The sequence below is a fragment of the Taudactylus pleione genome, unplaced genomic scaffold (assembly GCF_031769625.1).
Source record: "Taudactylus pleione unplaced genomic scaffold, aTauple2 ptg000019l, whole genome shotgun sequence".
NCBI classification, from domain to species: Eukaryota; Metazoa; Chordata; class Amphibia; order Anura; family Myobatrachidae; genus Taudactylus; species Taudactylus pleione.
The window spans coordinates 9,807,116-9,827,325 of record NW_028284421.1 but is presented as its reverse complement, the minus strand read 5'-3'; the positions used below and the strand labels follow the sequence as shown (position 1 = coordinate 9,827,325).

The window sequence follows — 20,210 nt, the reverse complement described above, 5'->3', positions numbered from 1 at the left end:
AACTGCTATGCAGTGTCTATCTTGTTTTACGCTCAAATTCCAGTGGAGAAAGACCGTTAGTTGAGAAATGCCTAATCCACTTGCAGTGGACATGTATGGGAATGATGCTAGGGTATATAGTGCTTTCGCACTCTTTTCTGTGTGCGATATGTCAACTTTTGTTGCAATGGATATAGTGCCTAAATGCTAAAGAAAAACACCAAAAGTAAGTACACTCCTGTGCACACTATATATTGCATTTTAACTGCAGTAAAGCATTCCACATGCTAAACAATTCAATGGGTCTCTAAGGAGGCTTTATGAAGTGCATTCAATGAGCACCTCTTAGTGCCGTGGTTAGCAATGGTGTGTCTGTACACACAGCAAGGTGCTCACTTACTCTCAGCTCCCAGGAGAGGCTTCTGCAAATAAAAATATGTGCAGCTTAGGTGCACGAAGAGGTGGACAAATCTGAAGATTTGTAAATCACATCAAAGTTCATTAAATAAAACACTTCAGTTTTCTCCTAAAAAGCTGCTTGGTTTAGCCTAATAGGAGGAATGCAATTGTTGGTGAAGGGTGCGAATTGTCATTGCTGCGACGTTTAAACGCTGGCACCAGCATACCGTCTCGCAATCTTTGCCTGTCTGAGTGCCTGCCCTATGGGGTAGCGAACAGTATTGTGTGAGATGCTGCTGCTGTAAATCACAGCAGCAGCCTTGCATATTTGGCCGAGTGAACGGACTCGCCCTTAAGTGAATTCCCCGCTATATATGTTTTAAATAAACATGAGAATAAGGAGAAATCAGGATTGGTTTTTACTTGTGTCTGACTGCGACAATAAAAGATCCCTTTTTGCTTCAATTTATCAAATAAACATCACTGGGGGTAGCTGAGCGTTATATAATCTGCCTTGGCAATACTGGCCATAATAGGTTCCCGCTTTGCCAGGCCCTTCTGTGTCAATACACATATATACATAAAGTGTCGGACTGGGACATGTAGGTCCCACCGGGGGAATGCAGTGATAGGGGGCCCATACTTAGGGGTGTGGCTTTTTTTCAGAGAATGTGTGGCCATTAGAGAGAGCATGGTCTAGTCCCCTTTAAATATATATATATATATATATATATATACATACATGTTTCTACTACCACCCCTAACAATTACAAACAACATATTTTTTGAGCACTAAAGTGGGGTGTCATCACTGCTTGGGCTGTGTCACCTGCAGAAATGTAATAACTGGGAATTCTTTTTGTCACCTCATACAGGGAAACGCTATAAGATCAATTTTGCATTAACTTGTTCTACTACCTTTGTAATATATATGGTTATGTGTCCCTCTGGCCTGTCGTATGTGGGAAAAACTCAACGTCAATTTAAGGAACGTTTGGCTTTACACCGTTCCGCCATACGAAAGGCCATAGCGAGTGGTTCCAGCAAACAACCAATGGCACGACACTGTGCTCGTTTTAAGCATCCATCAGAGCTATAATCATCGATCATGTGCCCCTGCTTGTTAGGGGTGGTAATAGAGACAAGATACTTATGCAGAAGGAAAGCAAATGGATTTTTGTTTTGGATACTATTGCTCTCAGAGGTCTCAATGAAACCCTGGGTCTCCAATGCTTTGTTTAGGTTAGATTTTCGGCCATCAGGTATATCTAGCATAAAGTTTATGTATATTATTATTATTGCTCACTTTGCCTTGTTGTCACTAATGTATTTTTATTTTTTAGTCTCCTGTATGATCTGTGCTTATTTTATGATAATTTTTTTATGTTGCGCTGTTATTTGGCGCAGAGATATGATAATTTTTTGTTTTGTTTGTGGTTGCTAGGGAACTAGTGCACGGAATTGTTTTCCCTGTAGGACGCCGGCAGATGATGTAATGGGCTCTGCGTCAGTGAGGTCTGGCGCGGGTCCCAGCTATCGGACGCTGGCGTCTCTCAGGTGAGTCAATTTGTGATTACTTCTGTGGCTATATATGTCTGTGTTTTGTCAATGTTTATTGTATATTGTTGTCCCTGACAAGGGGGGAACCCCGAAACATTGGCTCATTAAAGGGCCGTTTCAAAGGTTTACATCAGTATATGGAGTGCCGTCCTTTGTTTTCATTTATATGGAGGTGTGGATTTGCACTTTTGGAAAGGCACCCTAGCAAGTATCACTAGTACACTTAATATGTGAGTGCCGGGTTTTCTGGATTTTGTATATATATATATATATATATATATATATATATATATATATATATATATTAGAGATAAGCGGGCCCGGTTCCCTGAGACCTGCACTAAGGACACCACTGGCACCCCCGCTCTGCCGACACCGCCGGCACCCTGCACTGAGGACACTGCCAGCACTCCCACACTGCCATTCCATGTACTGAGGACACCATCAGCAACCCCCTACACTGCCGACACAGCCAGAAAACCTGCACTACAGACACCACTGGCACCCCCTCACTGCCGACACCGCCGGTACCCCTCACTGAGGACACTGCCAGCACCTCAGCACTGCCATTTCATGTACTGAGAACACCATCAGCAACCCCCGCACTGCCGACACAGCCAGCAAACCTACACTGAAGACACCTCTGGCACCCCCCGCTCTGCTGACACTGCCGATACCCTGCACTGAGGACACTGCCAGCACCGCAGCACTGCCATTCCATGTACTGAGGACACCATAAGAAACCCCAGCACTGCCGACACAGCCAGCAAACCTGCACTGAAGACACCGCTGGCACCCCCGCACTGCTGACACCGCTGATACTCTGCACTGAGGACACTGCTAGCACCATCAGCAACCCCGCTCTGCTGACACTACTGTCACAGTAAGTGCACTATTGGTGTATCCAACCCACACTGTATAACACACTGTAGCCGTTTTGGAAATTGGAAGCTGAACTGCCACATGTTAGTGCCGCCCACTGTGTCGCTTAGCTTAGTCAGCCAGCTAGCTGGATGCAACCTTTTGGCCTTAACTAGATGAAAAAAATAATATTGTGAGGTGGTCAATATTGATTGGAAATAAATGTTAATGAGGTTAATAAAAGTGTAGGAACAAAAACAGGCCCATTTTAGCTGTTTTTATGTTTTTTAAGAAATAATCCAGATCCAAAACTGAAAAAAAAACCACGGAGGTGAGGTTTTGCAAAACCATGGGAGATCCAGAACCAAAACCAAAACATGGGGGTCGGCGCACATCTCTAATATATGTATATATATATATATATATATATATATATATATTTATTTTATACATATATATATATTAGAGATGTGCGCCGACCCCATGTTTTGGTTTTGGTTCTGGTTCTGTATCTCCCCTGGTTTTGCAAAACCTCACCTCCGTGTTTTTTTTTTTTCGGTTTTGGATCTGGATTATATATATAATGTACATGTATACATATAATGTGTGTGTGAATATAATCATACCATATGTGGCATCAAAATTTGTATATTTCATGTATTCATTTTACCCTAAATAAATTTTTCTAAAAGCAATATTCATACTAAATCTGTAAGGGCAACTTGTTTGTAAAATAATACGAGGTAGTATTTTTATTATGATTTCTCTTTGTTTTTCTTGTACTTGAGATGCAAACCGAAGAAGTCTGTAGGAAAGCGTTTTATCCCACAAACATTTGTATCCTTGCCAGTACAGATAGGTGTAACCATGTTTTTATAGCTGCGAGAGACATGGAGAACATTGTGAATTTTGTTTCTCTAAAAGCTTGGGCGAACCTTGGATTAACTTTAAATGGGAGAATACGATAGTTGAAAAGCAGACATATTATTTTTCAAAATACAAGATATACAAACTTGCACTGCTGGGGATGATTGTGGAATGAGGGTCTTATCTTTTGCTTGGTGTCTGACATCAAAAATTACAGTGAATGAATAAGCTAATACATGTGAGATATTCTGATCTAAAATGTATTTACTTATCACATAGCATTAAGCACAAGAGAAGCATTTTTTGCAAAATAATATATATCTAAATAAAATAAGGCTTATGTGGTGTATACTGTATATATTTGCCAACACTTGCCCATGTTCTTATAGTGTAGTCCTTGATCCTACAATGAATCGAACAAGGTGCACTCGCCTATCTCTATCACTGTTATCTCTATCGCTGTTGATAACATGACAATCAGCCCCACCCCTCAAACTCGCTGCCTGGGTGTCATCCTTGACTCTAATTTGTCCTTTGTTTCTCACATTCAATCTGTTACCAAATCATGTTACATACATCTAAAGCTGGGTACACAATGACAGATATATTGGCCGATCAATTGATTGGCTGATATATCTGTGCCCATCGGCCAGTGTGTAAAAGCGATATGTCTGTGAACGACGTCGTTCACAGACATAATGTGTCAGCTGTGCTGCACAGCCAATGGGTCGATATATCTGCAGACATATCTGTCCATCGGCAAGTGTATACGGGCAGCTGATCGTCCATGCACATGCAGCGGCAGCCGTGGGGAGGGGGGCGGACCCGCAGATCCCTGGAAGATGATGGTTGTTCAGTGTATATGAACGATCATCATCTACAGATATTTCTACAGATCACTCGATCTGCAGATAATCTGCTAGATATGTACCCACCTTATGGAACATATCCAAAATACACCCATATCTCACACAAGTCACTGCAAAACCTCTAATTCATGCACTCACTATCTCCAGCATTGATTATTGCAACAGTCTTACTGGTCTTCCCTAAAACATACTTTCAATTTATTTTTAATGTAGCTTGCTAGACAGATCTTCCTTGCAAATCTTCTGCTATTCCACTCTTTCACTCCTTTCATTGGTTACCTGTTTTTACTGAATTCAATGTAAAATACTTCTACTTACACATAAAGCTATTAAGCAAACTACACCAACATACAGTACATCTCCTCTTTTATCTCAAAATATCTCCCAGCTAGACCCCTCTGCTCTGCGCAAGATCTGTGTCTCCCATCCACACTCATTACTTGCTCCCATTCATGGTTACTGGACTTTTTATGGGCTGCACCCACTCTGTAGAATGCCCTCCCATGCACAAGACGTTCTTCTTGTTTCCAAACCTTTAAGCATTCACAAGCCTATCAGATTCCAGAACCAAATGCATAACCTCAAGTTTTCTAATCAATTACCTCCCGTTTACACAGTCTACACATAACTTTGTGTACAGGATTTTCTCTTTCTACACTCACACATCCCAGAGACCCCAGGTCAGCAATACTGTGTGACTGGATCCTACAGCCCACCAAGAAGCTATACAGTCTGTCTGGACCAATATGGAATATATACCATATATACTTGCTTGATTAATAGGTATAAGTCTAACAAAGAAGGAGGAACAAGAATCAAATATATGGGGCACACCGATGTTCTACTTTTCACATTATTGAAGGCATATATAAAATATGACGTTTTAATATAATTGTTTAGCACTTAACAAAATGATGTTGTCACATACACATGAAACCCATAACATGAACATAGGGCAATCATACTATAAAACAAACTTCCAGCACAAATGTGGTTAGCGGTAATAAAAGGTGCAATGAAAGTAATTTGAGGGAAGGATAGTAAAGATAGGAGAAAGCAGTATATGGTACTGTATGCAGGGGAGTTGAGAGGGGGGGAGCGGGTACTACTTACAAGGCCCTGGCATGTTGGAGGGGCTCGGTGGGGGACCCTCCCTCTTACCTGTCAGCAGCCAAGCACACGCTGCTGTGTGCTGGGCTTCAGTGAAAGACTGCTTGCTGCTGTCTGAGAAGCAGCAGTCTCTCCTCTGCCTGTGAGGGGGAGAGATCACACTGATCGTGACCCCATTTATTTGCAATGGGTTGAAGGATTAGCAGCGCTCTCCTTCCTGGCACGCGGCTCCACTTCACAGCGCTACAAAGTGGGGGGCGTGGTCACGCAACCACAATTAGGCCACACCCCCTTACCCCAGACCATGGGCCGGCTCTCTACAGCCCTGACTGTACAGGCAGGAGCAGAACTATAGCTGATGCACAGGGTGAGACTGCAGGACAGGGTGGTGAGAGGTGTGTGTGTGTGTGTGTGTGTGTGTTTGTGTGTGTGTGTGTGTGTGTGTGTGTGTGTGTGTGCAACACATCTATGGCCCCAATTTCCCTCTGAGGCCCCCACACTGCCAATCCAGGAGAAGCACACCCACTCTGTTCTACTTAGAGAATAGTGGTCTGGGATGTGATAACCGCATACAGTAGCTGGACCCTTACTCATTTTTGTGACAGAGTCTAGGACAGGTCATACATCAGGAACTTTGATTTTCTAAAGGTGAAGAACATAATTTTCTGTACTACGAATCACTTTGGATTTGCACCGTGGTATCTCTGTTTAAGCACACTTCAAGGTGCACGCCAAATCTCTGCTCTTGGGAAAACTGGGCATAGCTTTTCATGAAGATGGAAAACCAGGAGCGCTGCAAAGAATATAAATGTCACTTCAAAGTCCAATCTCCTAGCACTATATATACAGCTTTGTCATTTAAAGAACATTCCATTTTTCTAAAAAAAAAAAAAATGTCTTGCCACATTTATGGCATAAATGAATGATGAGAATGAGGGAACATCAGTCTTAATGGCATCTGGGACCTTTTTTGTGTGTTCCAAGCGTAAACTAAGACACCTGATGTCACAGAAAAGGGTTTTGGTCTGCACATACTGTGGGCTATTTTGCATGTTGTAAATGAGTCCAAAGTGTCTGTAATTAATAGTTTTATTTTAGATTGAAATGCAAATTTTTGGAATACAACAATGTATCAGAGGTCATTTAAACTTACATCACATTACAATACTAACATACCACTATCTATTTCTGTATTGCAAGAACGCAATAAGAGATTTTCCATATTTCTGAAGCTGAAAACCACATTTTCTCAGTCTATTAAGACAGCCCTTGTTTTCTTTTGGGTGTCAACTGCAATAAAACAGTTATAGAATCCAATTCTTATTCGGAAATCTGGAAAAAAAAATCAGGTTTCCAAACGAGAGATTATCACTAGCAGTAACTGTGACTGTAATGGGACACATGAGAGCCCTGATCTTTACCAGTGGAAGGTTATTGTACTTTCTCACTCAGCATTCATACAGCACAGAGGAAATCAATGTAACAGGGTAATGTCTGTACTGCAAATTAGTGGTGTCCTAGACATTTACCACATAAAGGAATTGTCAGCTCAACTTTGCAAAGTGTTTATGAAGTCCTCCATATGTGTCAGCCATTTAAGCACCATATTAATGTATGTATTGGTTAGACCATACACTAAAATGTAATATGCCTGCAGTACATTATATGTTAACATAATACAATAAACACTAGGAAACCATATTCTTTGGATTTTGGAATGGCTTGAATTGATTTTCAAATCTATGTTATTTCTTTATTATACACACATAAAATCATACAGGAATACTTCTAAATACTTGAGCAAGTTTTTTTTTTTTTCAAAAAGTGTTCTTTAATGTAGTAAACCACAACAGAAATGACAGGATCAGTTTTGATGCTATAGGCATCTTTTTTACCAGTTTTCATAAATGTTTACTATTGTTCACTGATTTTTTACTATTCATAACCTTTCTTGTGACAAATTTACCAATTCATTTTTCTGAAATCACATTAAGCTTGAAAATATTAGCTATTTCATATTACATAGTTCATAAAATAAGCACATTTGCTCTGCTAAGTTATGTGGATTGAAAGATCCATACAGGGGTATTCAATTTGGAGCGAACATTTCGGAATCGATGATAAATTATCACCGATGACGTAATTTTCGTCGATTTCATGCAGGTGCATTTTTGCTGAATTTTTTAAAAATTACTTTAGGGACATAAAAATATGCTAGTACCCATTTTCATGTACCCCAAATTTGATGGGACCACTTAAAAAACCTAAAAAAATAACCTAAGTGCTCTTCTGCATCACTTATTCAATGTCGGAAAAAAAACACCTGCTGCGGCTATTTAAAATCCCGACTTTCATTTGCAGGCTAAAACAGGGGTGATCCCCCATGTTTTGACAGCTTTAGGGGGGTCCTACAATTTATTCCAGGTAAATCCTGTTTTTTTTCGCCGATCCTATTTCGCCGGCTCCCGTTTTCGTAGCCTTTTTAATTGAATACGGGGATAAAGCGGGCGCGCGCCCGATACTTTATCCCAGGAAAATCAGCGATGTGGAGTGAAAAGTCCAGCACGGACTTTTCGCTCCAAATTGAATACCCCTGATAGTGTCTAGATAGACAATCATGTCGACATCAGATGGTTGACAGGCAATAGCTAGACAGGGTAAAATGGTTGACTGTTAAATGGTCAACATGGACGGAGGTTTATACAGAAAAGGTCAACACATATTTATTTTTTATTTTGAATCTAATCTTCACCATAACCCTCCCCCTAGTGCCTTACCCTTCCCTTGATGCCTAACCTTAACCCTTCCCCTATTGCCTAACCCTAACTGTCCCCTTCCGCAGCCTAACCCTAATCCTCTGCCATGTGACTAACCCTAAAAATAGTGAGAAAAAAAATTTCGACATGTTCGGTGTCAACAATTTGTGAGTTGATCTTTTGACACGTCGTCCTTTTAATCCTGTCAACCTAAGCACATGTTGACTTTGTAATTGTCGACCATTTGACTCTGCTGACCTTTTGGCAATGTCAACCATTTGCATGTAGACCATCTGGTGTCGACCTATTGACTGTCGATCTAGTCACTGCAGATCTTCCATCTGGGTACCATACTAAGTGCGTACACACTGGGCGATTAAAGTGGACGACTGAACGATAACTATATCGTTATCGTTCAGTCGTCCACTTTATCGTCCATTTTTAACACAAAAACGATGAACAATAATGACGACGCGCGTTCCCGCAGGTCGTTCGTCATCATCGTTCATCGATGTCGTCAGGTTGCTGCATGTTATGGAATGGGGGAGAGAGCCCGGTGCTGAAGGATATCGTTAATGATATCGTTCAGTGGGTGTGCTCAATGTCATGAAAGATATTGAGCACACCCTGCCGGGGACACACTAGATGATATCGCTCAGGGAGGATATCGTCTAGTGCAGTGTTGGCTAACCTTGACACTCCAGCTGTTGTGGAACTATATATCCCAGCATGCCCTGCCACAGTTTTAGCATGCCCTAATAGCAAAACTGTAGCAGTGCATGCTGGGTTATGTAGTTCCATAACAGCTGGAGTGTCAAGGTTAGCCAACACTGGTCTAGTGTGTACGCACCATAAGCATCTTTTAAAATACAACTGATGTATTGCTTCCTCTGCACAGATAACGTGTAAGTAGTTACTTTGAAGTGTTTTAAGTGGGAATAAGATGGAAAAATAATTTCCTTTATTTGCCAAAACTTTTGCCACAACTTCAGTGTGTGTGTGTGTGTGTATATATATATATATATATATATATATATATATATATATATATATATATTCCATAGACAAAAAACCTTCCGGTTCACATGTTCCATTAATGCTTCTTAGACGTGATCTGAACTTTCTGCCACTCAAACTTAAAAAAGCAATGAAATGCTGATCATTAAGGCTGACGCCTTAATGGACGTGTTCCTTGCGCAATATAGTTAAGGTATGCCATCACACCCTGTGGTTAACTGCAGATTCAGCTATCTCACAGAGTGAGATGTGCAGCACCAAGCTCTTTCTAGCTGGGGGATAATGCCACAGCCAAGGGGAACCCTTCCACCAGGTCCCCTGGCCAAAGCATTAACCCTGACCACTAGTCAGCCCATGCCGGGGATCCCTGGGGAGCAGAGTACCCCCCAAAAATGGGGTCCCCCTCTTTACAGCACCCCAGGTTTGGGCTGATATCCCCGGCACCCCTGGGCACAGGTTGATTGTGTAAAGTGGTCCCCTCCCTCTAAAGCACAACCAGCCCTGTGCTCTTCACTGCCGGTCCTGGTTGTGAAAATACAGGGGAAAAATGACATAGGGGTCCCCTGTATTTCATACAACTGGCACTGGGCTATTCAGAAACAGTCCTTTTTGACAAAATATGGGGGACAGACGACGTATTGATCCCCCGTATTTAGCGCAACTAGCACTGGGCTTTGAGCCAGTCCTAGTTCTGGAAATACAGGGGAAAAGATGCCTAGGGTCCCCCTGTATTATCCCGAACCAGCACTTGACTTTTTCTAGCGGGGAGCTAATGCCACAGCCAGGATAGAACTTTCACCGGGTCCCCCAACCGAACCATCAACCCTGGTCAGCCCAGGGCCGGGGATCCTTGGGGAGCTGGGGCCCCCCAATAAAGGGACCCTCTTTCCTGGCCACCTCAGACTGCCATGACACTGCCTTATATAAGCCAGCCAGGGGGACCACCGGGTCCCGCAGCCTGCAATGCCACCGCTGTAGCCCGCACCAATACCGCCGGCTCCACTGCCGCCGGGTCCTCGGTAAGTAACTACTGCACCGCCGCCGGGTCCCCACCACTGCTTCTGCACTATGCCATTGCCAGGTTGCCCTGCTGCTAACCCCCGCAAATGGCAACCATCTTGGTGCACCCAGGTGAAGCCACCACAGTACACCCCCTTGCTGGAAGGCTCCTACTGAGGCTGCGCAACAAGTTGAACTCCCTATCTATATAATAGGGAATTTGTGAGGTTATAGTTTAAAAACTGTAACCTTCTCAATTACCTGAACCCCAAAAGGCCCTTCCCTGGAACAAGAGCTACCTAATAAAACAAACCCAAAGTCCAAATTCGCCCCCCACCCTCACTTATGCCTTCCCAAAAATCCTCCATAGACTACTGCAGAAAAGTGGTCCTAACTGACAGTTGGAACTTTATATCACTCCCAAATCCTAATTTTTTTTTTTGCCCTGAAATTTGGCATGCAGCACTGAGCAACAGTTCTACCCGTCCATGCCAAATTTCAGCTTGGTACCTCCTATAGCTTTTGAGGTGTAGCCCCTTAGACACCATGCCCCCCCTCCGGAATTCTCTATGGAGAATTGTTTTTTTCCTTATTATTTATATAATATATATATATATATATATATATATACACACACAAAATACGTTCCTTATTAGATGCATGCTTTGTATTGTATTCAGGATATTCCTGCTACAAATTGACAATAAGTTATGAGAGAATTTTCTGCAGCACTTTTTCATGCAAAATAATGTGAAATAATTTAACAGTGTATTTAACTAGTTTTTTTAGACCCATTGGGCCAAATATAATAGGGTGAGAGTTTAGAAAATGTGAGAGAAAACTCTCACATTTTTAAACTCAGCCATTGTAATATATTGTAAGTCACGGAACATGCAAACTTGGATGTTTTTCAGACTCGAAAAACTCTCAAGATTTAAACTCTCATCCAGGTGTTGCCTGTATTGAAAATACAACTCGATCAATGTATTAGTGTGAGAGTTTTACGGCTAAATTCTCACATTTTCTTAACTCTCACCCTATTACATTTGGCCCTTTGTATGCCAGGTTTGGGTCAAGCCCTGCCCTGCTATACTAGCCTTGTGTCTGCGCTTTTTCCACTCCTTGTCTGTCCTATCTCCATCATAGCGTATTATTATATTTTTTGGATTTTTTGCCATCTGCCTATACTTTCTTACTGTTTAAAGGCCGATTATGAGGATTAAATTTTTTGTGCGTTTGCAAATGAGAAACGTAATTGAATTGTGCTATTTAAAAAATGTTTATGCTTTCATGGGTAAATCATTTACAACCACGACAACAAATAATTTGCAAATAATGGAATCACCCCCATCATTTTTTTTTTTTTTTTTTATTTAGATATTATAATAGCTTGTGGCAGATCTTACTAAAATGAATGTTTTTTTGAATTTACAAAAATACTTTGGGGAAATAGGAAACACATCTACAAAGGAACTACGGTTTGTCTCCGTCTGTCTCTAATATAATTATTTTTTGAGCCGTAGAGAAATTTTAACATCTATTACCAATGAAGGGGTTAACTGGTAAATGTGTAATAATTTGTTATTATACCAAATTGTTTTTCTAAAAGTCCATGTGTCTTGGTTTCTGTTCTTTTCCTTATGGTGTTTTAAGTCCTCACAATAAATCACATAAAAAAACATTCTTCACGGTTCCGCAAACCAAATGCGTAAGGATTTCTGGAAAAATACTTAAAATGAACTTGTGTCTCATGAAAGTTGAATAATATATAAATATTAGCCTTCGAATTGACTAGCCTTTCAGATGTAACTTTAGGCATTTTAGAACTTTAATAAAATATATATATAGTCTATAGTCTAGCTTTTTTTTACCTCCTACTAATTTAAAACTTTCCTGTAGAAATTATGAAGCCAGCCAATAGTGTATGTTTCCATAGTCATGTTTTAATCTATTCGTGAGGTTGTCCCTTTGTAATGCTGGATAAACACTGGCCGACATATGTACAGACGATATGTCTGTGAACAACGTTATTCACAGACATATCGCGTCGGCTGTGCTGCACAGCCGATGCCCAATATATCTACAGAGATATTGGTGCATCGTGTTGTGTGTACGGGCAATCAGACGACCGCCCGTACACTTGCTGTATGGGCCTCCGGTCATTGACAGCTCAGCTGGGCGGATGCATATAAATGCCCGCGCAGTTGTGACATCAGTCACGATGAATCGGGCAGTCTGTATGTCCTACGAAGTTGTTATAGTATTCACAGTTAAAAGAATATAGTGTAGATCTGAAATGGACAGTAGCAGGTTTGCCATCAGTTAATATTTTTAACTGGTGGTTTTTTTTCCCAACTGTCACATTGTTATGTTACACCAAAGTTTCTCTGTAGGTGAAATTAGTAGAAGCATGTAGAGGAGAAACCAAGAAAAAATGTACTTGGGTACAGTATCACTATATCAATATTACTTTGGTGGTTTATATAGACATTTTAGAAAACATGGGAACATTGCAAAGATTTGTACTGAGTGGCGGCTTTTACCTACCTTAAAAGGGGGCAGGCTGCTGTGCTGCTTTCCAGACTGCAGTGCCTGTTTCTCGTGCAGTGAATCTGGCAAGCATCGGGACCACAACGCAAACACTGGCAGACAGGCACTTGCACACAAGCCTGCGCACAGAATCAGCTGCAGCCCCTAGGAGGTAAGGCTGACGGCGAGGCAGGGGGGTGGCTTCTTATAAGAAGTGCTCTCTGCTAATCGTGCAGCAGACTGCAGACAGACAGTGGGAGAAAACACCTCCCCATTGGGACTGTCATTGGCAGGTAGCACTTTCAATGGGAAGTCACTGCCCATCACTGTGTAGCCAGTGCAGGCACAGACTGCAACTAGCTCGCCGAGGTGGGAGATTTTACTGGAGAAGGGGGGGGATCGATATGACATACCGCCGGACTAAAGCCAGAAAGGCAGAAGAATGAAGATCCCGACAGGATAAGTATTTAAGCTATCCCTAACCCTTTCCCCCCCTAACCCTCCCTTAGGAGTGCCTAACCCTAAAGCCAGCTTCCTGACCGCATACTATAAAATCCACCACTGGCTACTGACTGATGGTATTGCCCATAGCAACTGTACCAGATAAATGAAAGCTAGAATCTCATTGGTTACAATGGGCAATACCTCTGCTTTTATAAACCTGTACTTTAGTAACTTACCCCACAGTATAAGAAAAAAAAATGAAATGTTTTAGTTACCCAGTAAATTTTCGGAAGTTAGCAACTATAAAGTCTTTGGGCCTGAATCATAACGGATCGCAACTGCTATTACGCACGCAATCGGCAGTGACTACACAAACCCATTGCAGAATGAGTGATTGACCGGAAGGAGGTGGTCGGTGAAACGCAAGCGTGCTAGTACGTTTGAACGCCGTTACATAGGCGTGCATAAATTATCCATTGTGATGCCTTACGCAGCTTGAGTACTCATAGCGTGTGATGAGGTTAGCAATTCCTGAGTAAGGTCAGAGCTTCTGCAAGTATGTGTGAGGCTGCGATTGTACTCTGTTACCGATAGTTTTGCAGTCTTGCTAAGTATTACGGAGGTGTGTAAGGTAAAGTGAGCGTCCTTATGTTGTGCTGCGACAGCATAGTGATCGCATTGGATTAGCATACTATCGAAGTGAGACTGCGTGTGTACTCACTATTGCAATCACAGTTGCGATCCGTAATGAATTGGGTCCTTTGGCAAAAAGAATAAATGCTTTTATCTTCAGTTTATAAAATTCAGAAACTGTATCTTGTCTTAATTGTTATCTTGTATGAATAAATTTTGTCACCACTTTAAGACCATTCTAACATTTCAAGAGGTTATACTGTTAAGTCTGATTTCAGTGGAAATAATGTAGTTGAAGTTAAAGGTGAACATACGGTATGTGCTGCGATTCTGCTTTCCTATGAGGCAGCTTGCAGTCTAAATGGCTGCTGTTCAAAATGTGTTTGAGTCAAGAAGTGTTTCATTGTGTTTCTTCTGCAAAGTCGTCGCTATTTCACAAGCACTGTTGCAGTCCGCCTACTTCTATCACCATCTCAGGATGGGAGTTGTGGATAATATTCATATTTAAAAAGTATTTTATTTAATTAAGCATTATCATTTTTTTTAATTTTGATTCACCAGTGGAACTGGAAGCTCAAAGTGGTAAGATTAATTTAAATTCTGCCAGCTAGTATCACCGATGCTGCAACAATACATTATCTATTGATCCAATGATATAAAATAAAATAAAATGTTATTATTCTTTAAGAAGTAGAAAGAGAGCTAAAATGGCTATTAAAAAATATTGTGTGGCAGTGACTGATGGGGAGTGTAACACAGTTCAGTGATCCCTCCTTTCTTCTAACTCATTGCATACCTGCCAACATTTGAAAATGCCAAATCAGGACCATGTAGACTCCCTGACCCAATCCACCCGCAAATGCCCACTATTAACTGAAACCTTGCATTTTTCATAGTACACAAATCGTGACTTTACAGCAAAAAACTGGACCATTGGGAGGTAACTGTGGTGACTTCTAAAACAGAATAATTATTAACATTAGTTTATATAGTGACAGAATATTTTGTTGCACTGTTGGACATTTGAAGACTGGACCCTGAAGTACATCTGCAGTCTTTATTTGTTTACATTGTCCTCGCCTATAACCCCATTCCATTGATCCTGAAAAGGACCCCACTGTTTGCTAACATGCATGTAAACAGTGGCGTAACTACCGTGGGTGCAAGGGGTGCGGCTGCTATGGTGATGGAGCTGCCTCTGTGACCTGCCGCTCCCCCTGCACCCAGTGATGCACACAAGGTGGGTCGGTTCAGTCAGGGCCATCGAGGGGGCCTCTGTTTCAGCGATGTTGATTTGGTGGCTGACCGCCAGCTGATTGCAGCTGGCGCACTGGCAGGCAGTCATGAAGAGAGAGCGTTGTTGGTCCCGAGGCAATCAGAGCTCGCAGACCGGCAGCCAGTCAGCATTTAGGAGCTCCGATTGGCTTGTGACCGGCGCTAGATTCAAATTGTGGCCCCAATATAGTTGTCCTTACAAAATATAATAATAAAGACTAATATCTACATTTAAAACACAAAAGTGTGATCCCCTAACCTGGGAGTTGGCCAGGCTCATGTCTGCCAAGGGGGGAATTGCTACTAATCTGCTGAATTATGCTCTGTTCTAGGCCACAGGTGGTTGTCACATTGAACCTATTGTAATCTACCCCTATGTTCCAATTTGGAAAAAGTGATAATGATTCAGTCAATTTGCACGTTGGTTTTGTCTTTTTTAAAAAAAATCCTGCTGTAAAATTGGTATTTTTTGGCAGTACCATTCTAGGAAATGCTGGACTTTTTCCATCTGTACCTTTTTATCTTGTTGCCATCCTATTATTTGGCTGAAGCTGCTCTTTTCATGTGTTTTTTCATTTGCACATCCAATGTCATCTTGTACTAAAGTATTTATTTTAAAAATTCTGGCTTTGCCAATCTGTATCTTTTGATTATATTGCCATATTAATGTCTAGCTGGGGCTGCTTTTTGCTTACTTTTTTTTTTTTTTTTTAACATGTTCAGGGCCATTCCTTGTAGTGTAATAATACACAGAGGACAAACAGTGCTCCAGAATAAAAAGTTCTAAACTGATACAGTAAGTGAAAACAAAACTTCAGATTTAGAAATCGCTGCTAATGCTGGGCATACACGGCAAGATAAAATGTCTGTCAGACCGACAGACATTTTATCTTCCCGGCTGCCAGCCGCAGATGTCCGCGGCATACACTGTGAGAGAAATCTCACAGTGTATAGCCCGACATCCGCGCTCCGCCCCCGGGGGAGGAGACATTTCCCTGTTCCTTCCGTAGGAAGAAACACAGGAAATGTCTGTCTGTCGGCCGCGCTGGGCATACACTGCCCGATGCGGCCGACAGTTACCGGGTAAATATCGCATGGGACGGGCATGCTGGACAATCTGGCATGCCCGACCGAGCAATATTTAACCCTCGGTCGCCTTCCCCACGCTACAATTATCGCGGCGATCCGCCGATATCGGGCGGATCATCCCGATAATTGCAGCGTGTATGGCCAGCATAAGATGTGTTATGCTCTCTACCAACCCTAAACCATAATCCAAAAATCAATTACATTTTATTTGTATACACACAAATAAACAAAGTTCTTCAGACAAAAAAAAGTAAAATTCTCTAGCTCCCAAATCGACATTCATATGGCTGAAGTGCCTGTTTTCTTATGCAATGTATACTGTTCTACTCTACAACCTTGGGTGGGTGGTAACATGTCACGGTTCTGGTATTCTGTAGATCTGGCACAGCGCCCAGGGTATTAACTGAGGAGTGCAGGAAATGGGGCGGCTTCAAGATACCATGACTCATAGGTAATACAGGTACTAGCAGACTAGAGACACTAGGAATCATGGACCAGAGCAATGCAAGGATACTAGAATTGGAACAGGAACCCAAGCCACCGGACAGCCTCTCACCTAATGGTCCAAGGACCAATCAGACCAGAGAACTACCCCAGTGACAAGTAGAACCTGAACTCAAAACAGTATAGTAATGACAGTCTGGACCTGGGAACCAAGCCAGGAATCGGAGTCTTATGTAACCAGAGAAGAACTAATGAAGCTATTTTCCTGGTACAGTTCTTATGCAAAACCGGACTATATTCTGGAAGGGGAACTCGGGATAGAGAGACACTTCAGGCATACGCAGTACTGAACACCTTGATGCTAAAAGACTGTGACTCGATCATGCCCTCCAGACCTGGAACCCAACCCTGACTGTCAGCCCAAGACAAGAGTACACACTACAGGATAACCAAAATAGTCAACCTAGATTATGCAGTAACCCTCTATAGCCACAGAGTGTAGTGATACTTACAACACAGTCCAGATGATAACTGCACAACGCAGAGTGGAATCCATGCAGGTGAAACGATGTGTGGCAACAGCAGATGGTATATATATCGCAGGTACACCGGCAGAACTGGAGGTGGAAGTTGAAGCTGTCTGTTTGCAGCATGGAAGCCGTGGCGCTGAGAGATGATACACAGTGGTAGATGGAATGTAGACAACAGCTAGCGGTCTGTGTGTGGCGTGGAAGCCGCGGTGCTGAGAGGGTATACAGCGGCAATGGTGAACAGTCCCGGTGGTTATCTGTATGCGGCATGGAAGCTTTAGCGCTGAGAGGCAAACAGCAATTGTACAAGTAGGTAATGGTTGAGTTTCAGCAAGGAGAGTATCTGCAGAGGAAAGCTCTGGAAACACAGGAGACACTGAGCCTGGAACGACCCTCAGGAAGGAACAGAGTTGTTCAGGCAATGAGTCTTTCCCAGGCCTGGAAATACATAGGAAGTGGTAACAGGTAATTGGTCAGACTGACCAGCCAGGTGAGTGGTAATCACTGGGATAGTCTATTGGAGGTTTTAGACACAGCAATGATTGAATGTTTAACCCTGTATGGGCGGCTAAGACCACGATTCGTGACATAATGCTTGATGACAACTCAGCTACGGTAAAAGCTACATATTATGTGGGTGTGCTGTTGTGATATCGACAATCCATATGTCAACACCGCATATGTCGGGGGCACCAGTATGGCGCCAACATTAAAATGATGCAAAGTATTTTAATAGTGTCACTAGTATAACTGTAAACATTCTGTTTTTACATATGCTGCTGTGACTCTATGCCCCATAGTGCTGTTATTGCCTACACATTCTGCCCCAGTCTCTGGCGTGACCCAGAGCAGGCTGTTTTTTTTACCTGTGTACCCTTTCTGTGGTCTATGTCCCTGCCACAGATGTGACTGTCCTAGAGCTGTAAGGCTGTGGAGTCCAAGCTTCCCTGTGTAGAAGTGTGAAGAGGACATTAAAGCAGAGGTTCCCGAACTCTGCCATTACAGTCCAGGTTTTAAGGATATCCATGCTTGAATCCAGATGGTTAAATTAAATTGACTGAGGTACTACTTAAGTCAGTTGTGCTCAAGCATGAATATTCTTAAAATGTGGACTGTAATGGCAGAGTTTTGGAGCCTCAGTATTAAAGCTACTGATCTATGAATACTAACATAGAAGCTATCATTATAATGTATACTCTCTTTGCTGGGACTGCATCTTATCTGATATTCTGTCCTGGGAAGAATCACAACGAATATCAATCAAAACTTGTAGCCCTGCAGTGCTAAGGATGAATGGGACTCATCTTCAGCATTTTGAATCTAAATGTTGAAGATGAGTCACTAGTCCTTAGGTTTAATCCTTCATTTCATGTATACAAGTAGCACTGTGACTATTTATGTAATAAATATATGAGAGTATGTATCGGTACTCTACACTCATCTGAAATTTGTTCAAGTTAGTGTTGAGTCATCTTGTGGGGCCTTCAGAATATATTCTAATTCCAGCTCTTTCTTTTTATTCCAAAGTGTACTAAAATAATATAAAAAAAGTTTTATATTTTGACTTCTGTTTTTCTTCTATACTCACCCCAACTGATCCTTTTTGGAAAACATAAGTATATTGAATGGAAAATGTGAGTGAGGATGTAGAGTGCTACTAGTTCAGAGTGCCAGTGCAATTATAGCATGACTAATACAGTTAATCTATTGAGTGGAACAGATTGTTACGCTGTAAGTAAAACTGGTCACCAGTCATTAAGAAATTTATTTTAATAGCCTCAAGAAAATATGTGACTACTTGCCAATAATTACAATTAATATTTATTATATACAAACTATTTAAATATAAGTGTACGGATCTGCAGTTCCATATTTTCATCTAATATTAAGTAGAATGGGCATTTACAAGTATGATATACTGTACATCCATGGTGGGCAAAACACCATCTGTGGTGGGTCTTCATTATATAACACCTCATTTTGCCAGGTCTTACCAGGGCTTTTTATGAAATGGATTATTTTGCACAAAGTACTACTTCGACTTTTAGAGATCATATATAGAATCATGGTAAACTGATGTTTATGTAGCCTATAAAAGTCTAAATAGCCTGATGTTATCTGATGGTGCATAAATAGGATATGTGGAGCAGTCACAGAGATGCAACAAAGAATCATATTTATTCTTCTGAAAGAAAAAAGTTTGATACAGATTATATCTTATATATTTTGGACCATGAGCTAGATAAATCTAATAGTCCATGTGTCTATTATGTAAGTTATTGCATACTTTTAAGGTTATTGTAATACTGAACTGTAACCCTCTTTTCTTCCATATTGTCCTATATCTTGGCCAGATTATAGCCTCTGTATGAATAAGAGCCTGTAATATTGCTTTTCCATCTCTCAAATTTGCTATAATAAAAACAAAACAAAAATATGGATACAAGCTGTGCAGTGGCTATTTATATAGTAAATGGATGAGAGTGCACCAAGAAACTCTACTGACATCTGAAATTTGTTGTTTAGAAATGATTCATGCTTATATATCTCTGTATAAGAAGCCAAGTAAACCAAGAATGAAGAACTGTGGAAATGTACAGTGTTTTTAAAATTCTGTTATTAATTCATTATTGTGGCCTTGTTGTATACTTGTCATCTATGTTTGTGAATCAGACTTAAGAACACTTTTGCTTTTAAAGTGTAATTTCTGAACTAATAACATTTTGAATTTGAATTTTTGTTTCTTATATTGGCCGCACTTCAAACACTTTTAAAATGCTGTTCCTGCAAAAATCTTGCATTTATTGGGACTCATTTAAAGTTGGACTAAATCTGTTTGCGTGAGATCC

General features: G+C 41.3%; 1 protein-coding gene across 1 annotated transcript in view; it reads left to right on the top strand.

Moving 5' to 3' along the window:
* THSD4 (thrombospondin type 1 domain containing 4) overlaps window positions 1-20,210 on the top strand; it is an 898,709-nt gene that overhangs the window by 557,024 nt on the left and 321,475 nt on the right. The gene's annotated exons all lie outside the window — the stretch shown is intronic.